The following is an 8,969-nucleotide window of genomic DNA, read 5'->3' as shown; positions in this document are numbered from 1 at the left end:
CTGTTACTTGGAGAAGTGCCACTCCACAAATCAATATGACTAAGCATCCAAAGCAATTCATAGAATGCTTCCACCACTGATACACCCTATATTATCAAAAACAAAAAGTATGTTTCTGCAATATGGTATTTGATACTGCATTTCCAACCATAAATACTCTGCCATCTTTGGATTATGAACTTACTTTTAAAGCATGCCAAGGACTGCTAAAAAGCTTATGGGTCTCCTTGGAAGCTTTCCAAAAGTAGTTTTCCCACTTTGTGGTTGCTATGTCTCATTTAAACTATGAAACATGTATTGCGGCAATAAATAAAAGAGAAAAATAAAAATATTGCCTGAGCTCAAAATTGGATTTAAACCTGTATCATTCCTTTTCCTTGTATGTTGTCCCCCATGTCTGGCTTAATTTCTCCCTTTGCAATCCGTTGACCATACCACGCATTTCTTCCCTTCAGCAGTGTAACATAGGTATCAGCCAGAAGTGGGCTTGTCAATTTCTCAGGCTCTTCCGCCAACAAATGTGTTATATAGATCATCTTTGATGTGCAGTGAGCAAAATAGACAGACTTTCTTGTAGCACTCTCATTTGTCAAAGATGCAACCATGCCTGTACAGGAACTAAAAAGTATTAACATAGTTTGAACATGAACAGGGAAACATTAATTCATCATTATTTCATGGTTTAAGAGAAAATTACAAACAGGAAATAAGTAGACGGTTTTATCTCGTTAAATTTTGCAAGAAACGCATGCTTGATAACATCCACAAGAATTTCATAGCACCAAATCATGCATGCGTTCATTGCAAAACTCCAAACCCGTGCATTTTCTGCCTCCAAAATGTTTTGAGCCAATACAAATATGATGTATGCCATGATATGGAGCCTCTCCTCAGTATCATAATATGCCATCTTGTGCAGATTCTCTTTGCTCACACAGTTGAAAACATTGTTCTTAATCTCCGCAAAATTATTTGACACAAGTAGTGCCAACAAGGCATTGTGTGTGAGATATGATTGCAGCTGATATAGTAATTGCTTGGGCTAAAATGATAGAGGATGAATGCAACAAAAACTATCATTTGGTCCAGAATGAAATGTGCAGTCTCAAATGCCATAGATTCTTTAGAGCTACTTGCAACTCCCCCTGCTGAATTGAATAACACTTGAAGCACATCCCCTCCAAATGACTGGAAGATTTTATCAAATATCTCTAGTACATTAAACACCACATAAATTTTGACAGTGCCTTGTCCTCTGATAAAATGGTAGATGAGTCTAATATCTGTTACTTGGAGAAGTGCCACTCAACAAATCAATATGACTAAGCATCCTATGTCAGAAAGCTCATCAGCACACGACCTCTGGAACTGACCGTCAAGCATCTCCATGTGAATGCCAGTATCTTTGCTAGCATGAGAGTCAATAATGATAGAAAGGAATCAAGGCACACAAAAAATCCCACATCAATAAGAAATTAACATCTCCAAGGATCATGGAACATTGTATTGTAAACCCTCTGTCTCTTTTTATAATTTCCAACTGATGTTGTGCTTCGCAGAGAACTGCCTCCATATATTTCACTAAAAAAATATTGGAATGGGGACATCCCAACATATGTAGGATATTTGGAGCTGTGAGCAATCACATGCTCTCAATCCATCAGTGCTTAGGGATCTCCGAAACTGACCCTTCCCTTATTTGAATCCTTGTCAGGTTGTTGTTGCTGTTCTAATCCACAACTTGGAGAAGCGGCCCCATTCGATTTCTGATCTTCTGCTATTTCATTCTCAACTATGCATTTCATGCAAGAGTTGGCCTTCACATTCAAACTATCATTTAGAGTCCGTTGCCTCAACTTAGGAGGAGAACCCCAATTGTTGCACATATTCGAAATGTCTTCCAGATTTGTTGGAACCGATCTATGTGCCCCTAGTAAAGAAACCGAAACCTTGTCCTCTGGGTCGACCGACTCCACTTGATCAATACCCATAACTCCATTTTCATGTGCATCCATATATGTTGCTTCCTGGAAAATCAAAGAATCGTCCATTTTCGTATGGTATCTCTCATTATCTAGGGCAATTGGCTCATCTTTCTTGGTGTTATTATTACTATCATCTTCTAGCAATAGCAAACAGAGTTCTCTACATGGCATTGAATAACCCCGTGCCCCGCTTCAGTTTGCTTTGAAAATCCTGATTCGGATTGTTCCACGGCGACTTCCTTCAAGAATCCGAAATCTGGAATAGTGGAGGGAGAATTTAAGGAATTCACTGCAATATTATTTCCATGGATTTGGTCATCGTCCAGGGTTGAAAACGGTGGTAAATCTGTGGCACTTCTCTTTAAACCCTTATTTCTACGTCGTCTGCCATGTGATTTAACGGCAGCATCTGAGCCATTATAGGTGGTAATTCCACGCTTGGCATTGCCGTTGCCATTGGCAAAATCTCCGTCTTCTTCTGCATCCCCTGCAAAATTGCTTCCATGGATTTGGCCATTACCCGGGGCTGAAAAGAGTGGTAAATCTGTGGCACTGCTCTTTAAACCCTTATTTCTATGTCGTCTGCCGTGTGATTTCACAGCAACATCTAAGCCATTCCGGGTAGGAATTCCAAGCTTGGCATTGCCGTGGCCAATGAAAAAATCTTCGTCTTCTTCTGCATCCCCTGAGCTATCGTGTTGTTATTGAGTGTCTCTTGGTTTTGCAGTTACATGAAGGGAAAGCAGTAACTACCGAGCGAGTCCCAACCGTCACTGAACAATTCAAATCAATGGGTGAGGATAATCTAATCGTCTAACAAAGGATCTAAGGGTGCAAAGTGATGACAGAAAAGCAGTTGGGGGAGTTGATTTCAGAGGGAAACGCCTTATGACGTAAAGATTTAATTGTATATAAAATTTAAAGTAAAACATAATTAAAATCTCGCAATCGAGTAGGGTCCAAAAAATTTTAAAATTAAAGTTAAATTATGATGGATCCGAGCTTGGATAAAAGTAAAAGTAGTTTAAAGAGGTCCAAAATAATAGAAATTTGGATAAAAGCATAAGTAGTTTAAAGGGTAAAAAATAATAGAAATTTAGATATTATTTCGAAAAAAATTGTTAGAAATTTTTTGAAAATTGGTTTGGTTTAGTTTTAAGGGTTATTTATGGGGTTAAATCTATTTTTGCTATTAAAAAAAATTAAATTTATAATATTTGGATTTCTTGAAATTTTTTTGTTTAGTTTTAGAGAGAAATTAGTTTGTCTAAAAAGTCATATTTTGATAGAGTGGTAAAATTTTTAACCAAATCCAGCTAAAAATTCTTCAAGTAATCTTGTTTAATTTTAGAGAGAAATTAGTTTGTCTAAAAACTCATATTTAGATAGGGTGGTAAAATTCTTAACCAAATCCAGCTAAAAATTCTTCAAGTAATCTTGTTTAATTCTAGAGAGAAATTAATTTGTGTAAAAATGCCATAATTTTGATAGGATTGTAAAATTCTTTTTGAAATCTTGCTAAAAATTCTTCATAATCTGACTATAAAAATGTTTAAATAATTTTTTATGACAAAAATGAATTCAACACCATAAAAAACCTTTATGACACCCAAAAAAATCTAAAACTTAACAACTAAAACTCAAATTTAAAAAATTTCTACCCAATTCTTTTAAAATCATATAAAAATTGTAATCAATTTAAACTCTCTACATACACTCCACATACCTAAATTTCGATTTAGAAAAGACTGCCTATTGCAGCAATTGACTTGAGTTGACCTAAAGGGAATCGACTGCCCATTCCTGTAGGGTGCTAGACGGTCACTTACATTTCAATAATAAATATTAGCGACCTTCCGCCCATGCAAAGGTTACCTTTCGTCTATGAAGGATATGTACAATATATATATACCCTAGTGAACACATGGCTATGACTCAACACGCTAGACCCTATCTCGAGTGTACCTGTGCACGCACTAATGCAAATGGAATTTGTATTCCATTTGAGAAAGAAAATTAGATATGTATGTATGTATATTAAAATATTTAAAATTCCATTTTCTCTATAATTTTTGTTTAGCAGAATGATGTTTTGAATTTGTATTCAATTCGAATATCGTGTGACCTAAGCATTTATAATGAGGAAATTGTGGTTCTTCTTGGGTAGGTTTTTCTACCGAAAAGTTGACATGGTGGGAATATCTTTGACATTGTTTATGCATGGAAGATATAGATTATAAATATGGTTTTAATTAAATAAATAATTTATTTTAAAAATAGATATTATATTTTATAAAATAAATTTTAAATGTATAGTTATGTATTAAAATTAATGATAGTTTAAGTTGAAAAATTATTATAAATATATTAATATAGTCATATAAATTAAATGGTTAGTAAATATTGATAAATATCAATTGGCTATTAACATTAAAAGATATTATTATATATCTCACATTACTAAAATTTAAAAAAACCATAAAATTCACTAAATTATATTTTTATTCTAAATTATTATTATTATTGATAATAAAAATAATTAATATATATGTTAAACATATATACATTAAAGAAACATGTAACAACATTTTTAATTATGGAGGTTTACCTCCACTTTACCATATAAATCCTTAATATGTAAATATGCCTTGTTACAATATTGTGGGCCAATATCATGGCTCTTTAATACAACAATGCTGGAAAAATATAATTCATTTCATATGACGCTTGTTCATATGATATTTTTTTTTAATTAATCAATTGAACTAAAAAAACAAAAATGGCGTAACTACTATGGAAATAAATCTGCCTAATAATTATTAAAATCAAATTAAAATTATGAAATCCTTATTCTAAAGTCATAATATATAGTTAAGTTTTTTATGTTTTTTGCTTGGTATATTTTCTACTAAATTTTCAACTATGGACTACCTTGTTACTCTTAGGATCATGTCCAAGGATTAACACAATAATAAAACTAATCTCTTGTATTTATTCATTGACTTTAGAAATGCATTCAATACAATACACATGACAAAACTTGGAGTAAGTCAGTAGAGATAAATGTTCATTTTCAGTTGAGGGGTTCTTTGAAAAGGTTGTATTTAAACATTATTTCAAAGGTTAGGAACACTAATGGCTAGTGGAAGAAGTTAATTACAACATTTAGGTCAAGAAATTCTTCTAATTTCGCCTATCCCTTTTGGAATATACATAAACATGTTAGAATATTTTTTAGAAGAAGCAAGTCATGGTGGCCCAACTTTGACCAATACATTCATCACTATTCTTCTCTATAATTGTGATATTGTATTAATGTTGAGGTACTCTTATGAATTTGGTAAGAATTTAACAATCCTCCTTGATTTATACTCCAATATGGGTATGAATATTAACATTGACAAAGCAAAAGGTTACAATAATTAAACCAAAAAAGATCACCTATGATACTTTTATATAAAACAATCTTGGTCGAACTGCCTTCATACAAATGTCTTGGAGTTGGTATTTCATCATGAGGTGAATTGGAATTACACCATTGAGAAAATGATACATGGAGAGTGTAAAAATTATTATGAGACTGAAAATAATTGTAAATGAGTGAATCTTTGGATATATGATATTAAAAAAAAACCCACTTTTGAGACTCCTAATACTCCTATCATTTTATTTGGATGTGAAGTTTGAGAGTGCATCCTCTATAGAGAATCACGGACAAAGATATAATAGATCCAAAATAAATTTTATATCTTATAGTCTCAACATTAAAGAAAATGCACACTATCAAGCCTTTTCCTTGTAAGAACAAACTAAGCAACATACAATACAAGAAGCTTTCTAGAAATGCTGTAAAATCTAGATAAGGCTCAAAACCACATTCCACCTTCATCTCAAGTAGGAATGGTAAAAGGATGTTCGACATCTAGCTAAACCATTAAGGAATAAATCAATTTTTTAATATATCTTAATATAAAGATAATATTAAAAATATTATTACATCAAAATTTAGAAAGAAATTCTAATGTGATAAGTAGCCATAGAGGAGAAGAAAATTAAGATATTTTAAAGAGGTGGTAAACTTTAATTTAGAAAATCAAAATAAGTTACTTTTTTTAACTAGATTAAAGAAGAAAATAAGCATTCATAAAGTAAGAACAAACTCTAGTGAACTCCATAAATAAATTGATCTTTGAGAGTCTCACATTATTGCCACACTAAGAGGGTTGAAGATGAAACTTGCACGCTCTTATATTGTTAGTGTATAACCAAATTAACTCTCACTTTCAAACTGTTTGTCGCACTACCAATCTGTCTGCATTTTTAAGTCACGAAAACTATATTGAATATTTGACACTTCTCTTAATGTTTTTATAACAAAAAAATCAAATAATATCTTAAAATATAATAAACTAATTAATTATTAATAAAATCATCATCACATCAATATCAAAAAATTTAAACTACCTATACCTTATTTTTATTATATTAAAATTTAGCTAAATTTTATATTATTATAAACTTTTAGAAAAATTAATATGATCAAATTATTTATTATTTGTTGAAAGCTTGGGAGGTCCATCCATTTTCTATTATATATTAGGAAAATTTACACCACACAGATTGTACCCCAATGGGAAACCAAGTCTATTGGCCACCAGTCAACATTATACGTCATCCAAAAACAAAATTGCTTCAGTCTTTCTAGTCAAGTTAGATAAGTCTCAGTCTCATGTCCAAATACTACATAACTTTAATAACTAACATATGCAACAAGAAATTTAAAAGCTACCCGCATAAACAAAAACTAAGCATGAGGAATCTAGTCTTTCTGCTCTTTCTGCTCATCGGAGACAGAGGCTACAAGAGCAAGATCTTCAATAGTTGTCCCTGGCGTTCCATATAGCTCTAGGATGCAAGGGATGTGATGATCAATTCGATCTATCCTGATGTCCTGTTTGTGAAACTGAAAGAGGATTTTCTCCATGTCTTTTTTATAACTAGGCAGGCCTTGCATTGTGACTGCCATCCCCACAAAGATTTTTTCCATCACTTTGCCAAGTAGAATTTTCATCAAGAAATACAAGTAAAGGGTGTGTTTGAACTGTGTAATTCTACCTCGGGTATTCCATGGATCAGGAGCCATCGTCCTCCAGTCGTCTATCTCCTCCTCTAGTTCACTTTCCTGTTTTATCTTTGCTTCCCAGTCATCAATCAGCTTCTGAATTCCTTCGTTTGTTTCATCCTGTTATGTCATTGCTGCCTCTACTATGAGGTGTTTAATAGGCTTACGGCCCCTATGAGCTTCCGACGTGCTCGGGTTCTTGTTTTCCTGGTGGGTCGGGCCTCTTCTACCATGACCACGCCCTCTCATTGCTAGAGCCATACTCTATGCAGTGGTGCCCTGTGGACAGTCAAACAAAGTTAAGTTCATCAACCCTTGCACATCATACCAATGTAGCTATTCATACAATGCCTCTCTTCCATGCTTTGCCATCTGTGGGTAAAGGTAGCCCAGAGCCCACAAGTGGCCAGGGGAATTGGGTTTAAAACGCGGCTTTGAGGGCTCCTCAAAGTGCCCCTCACCCTTGCCATGGTGCAATTTCTTGTCATCCCGATGCAGCTGGATCCAAGCCCATAGGCCTGTCCGAAGCCTAGCTCGGCGCTTGCTTTTACACCCACTTTTAACTCCCTCAACCAACAGATGCCCTCCATGGTTATGCTTCCCCCTCTGTCTCATATACTGCCCAGGGTCCCTAGTTATGCCCTTACTACCATGCAGATGCCCATTTTCCCAGGGTTTTCTCAGCATTCTACTATCATGGCTGATATCCTGACGCCCTGCCCGCAACTTTGTCCTACCTCTCCCTTCAACACTCAGACCCCTAGAAAAGGCAAGCCCGCTATCCCCTATTCCCCTAGTCTGAGCAACTAGGTAAGGGCCTGCGTCTCTTCTCGACCAAGCATTACCAATGTCGCTGCCGAGATTCTGACTCAAATGTGAGAAAAGCAAAATGCAGAGCAAGGCCATGGCCCTCCCTTTCCTCTCCCTGTTTCTCCCATACAATGCTACTCCCCATTGGGACGTGCCCCTCCCTTCCCCCAGCGAAAGCCCCACTAGATCATGTAATTGATGCGAGAACCCAACCTGATCATGGAAATGATGCATGAATGAGACCGAATTACATACCAGAGAACTGTTGCTTGTCCGCACCCAAGCTGCCTTCGCCCCTCTTTAGCGCTAAGTCGCCTTCCGTCTCCACCGCAATTCTCACTTGCCCGGCACGTCGAATGCCTTAACCATCTCTGCCACCCAACCTTATTCCTCTGCCACCTTTCCAGCGCACTATCCATGCATTCTCGGCTAAGGACACCACACCCCCTGCCTTGAGCATGTGGGGGACAACGGTAGTTATGGTTCGTGTACAATCCATATCACATCAAATCTTGTCACCTCTAACACCATCCGTCATCTCAATCGAGAGAATATGATCAAATTATTATTATTATTTAAAATATCAAATAAAATATAATATCTAAAATTATTTAGATGTTATTAATTTACTAACACATAATCAAAATAATAATTAATATAAAATTAAAATTGACTCCCCTAAAAGCTTATTTAAACTTATTTAAAAGATTGTGAGTTTTAGTTTCAAATCCCCTAACCCCATGTCATGCTAATATAAGTCAAGTGGAGAATGACCGGGTAACTAATTCTCCTAATTACCCACATATATAAATATAATTTAACTATAGCATTTTACAAATATTACTATATTATTTTTTTATAAAATATAAACTGTCTGCTCTCCGTGGCATTGCTTTATGTTAGGTCACTTCGTTATGCGTGGGTTGAAATATAATTCCAGTCGGAGGGAAACGCATTTAAATTTAGTAAAATAGGTTAATTATTATTTTAATTATAAAGTATTATATATATTTTTAAATATTATTATAATAAAATATTATTACTATATCAAT

The 8,969-nt window shown here is 34.6% G+C and overlaps 1 pseudogene; it reads right to left on the bottom strand.

The window, feature by feature from the left end:
* Nucleotides 1-353: 353 nt before the first annotated feature.
* On the bottom strand, nucleotides 354-1,661 carry LOC149151475 (protein POLLEN DEFECTIVE IN GUIDANCE 1 pseudogene; annotated as a pseudogene).
* Between the last annotated feature and the right edge of the window lie 7,308 nt (nucleotides 1,662-8,969).

This window comes from Pinus tabuliformis, chromosome 9, assembly GCF_031772625.1.
Source record: "Pinus tabuliformis cultivar Carrire ecotype Pingquan chromosome 9, CPIR1, whole genome shotgun sequence".
Lineage (NCBI taxonomy): Eukaryota > Viridiplantae > Streptophyta > Pinopsida > Pinales > Pinaceae > Pinus > Pinus tabuliformis.
The sequence above is the reverse complement of the archived record's forward strand: the minus strand, read 5'-3'. Positions and strand labels throughout refer to the sequence as shown.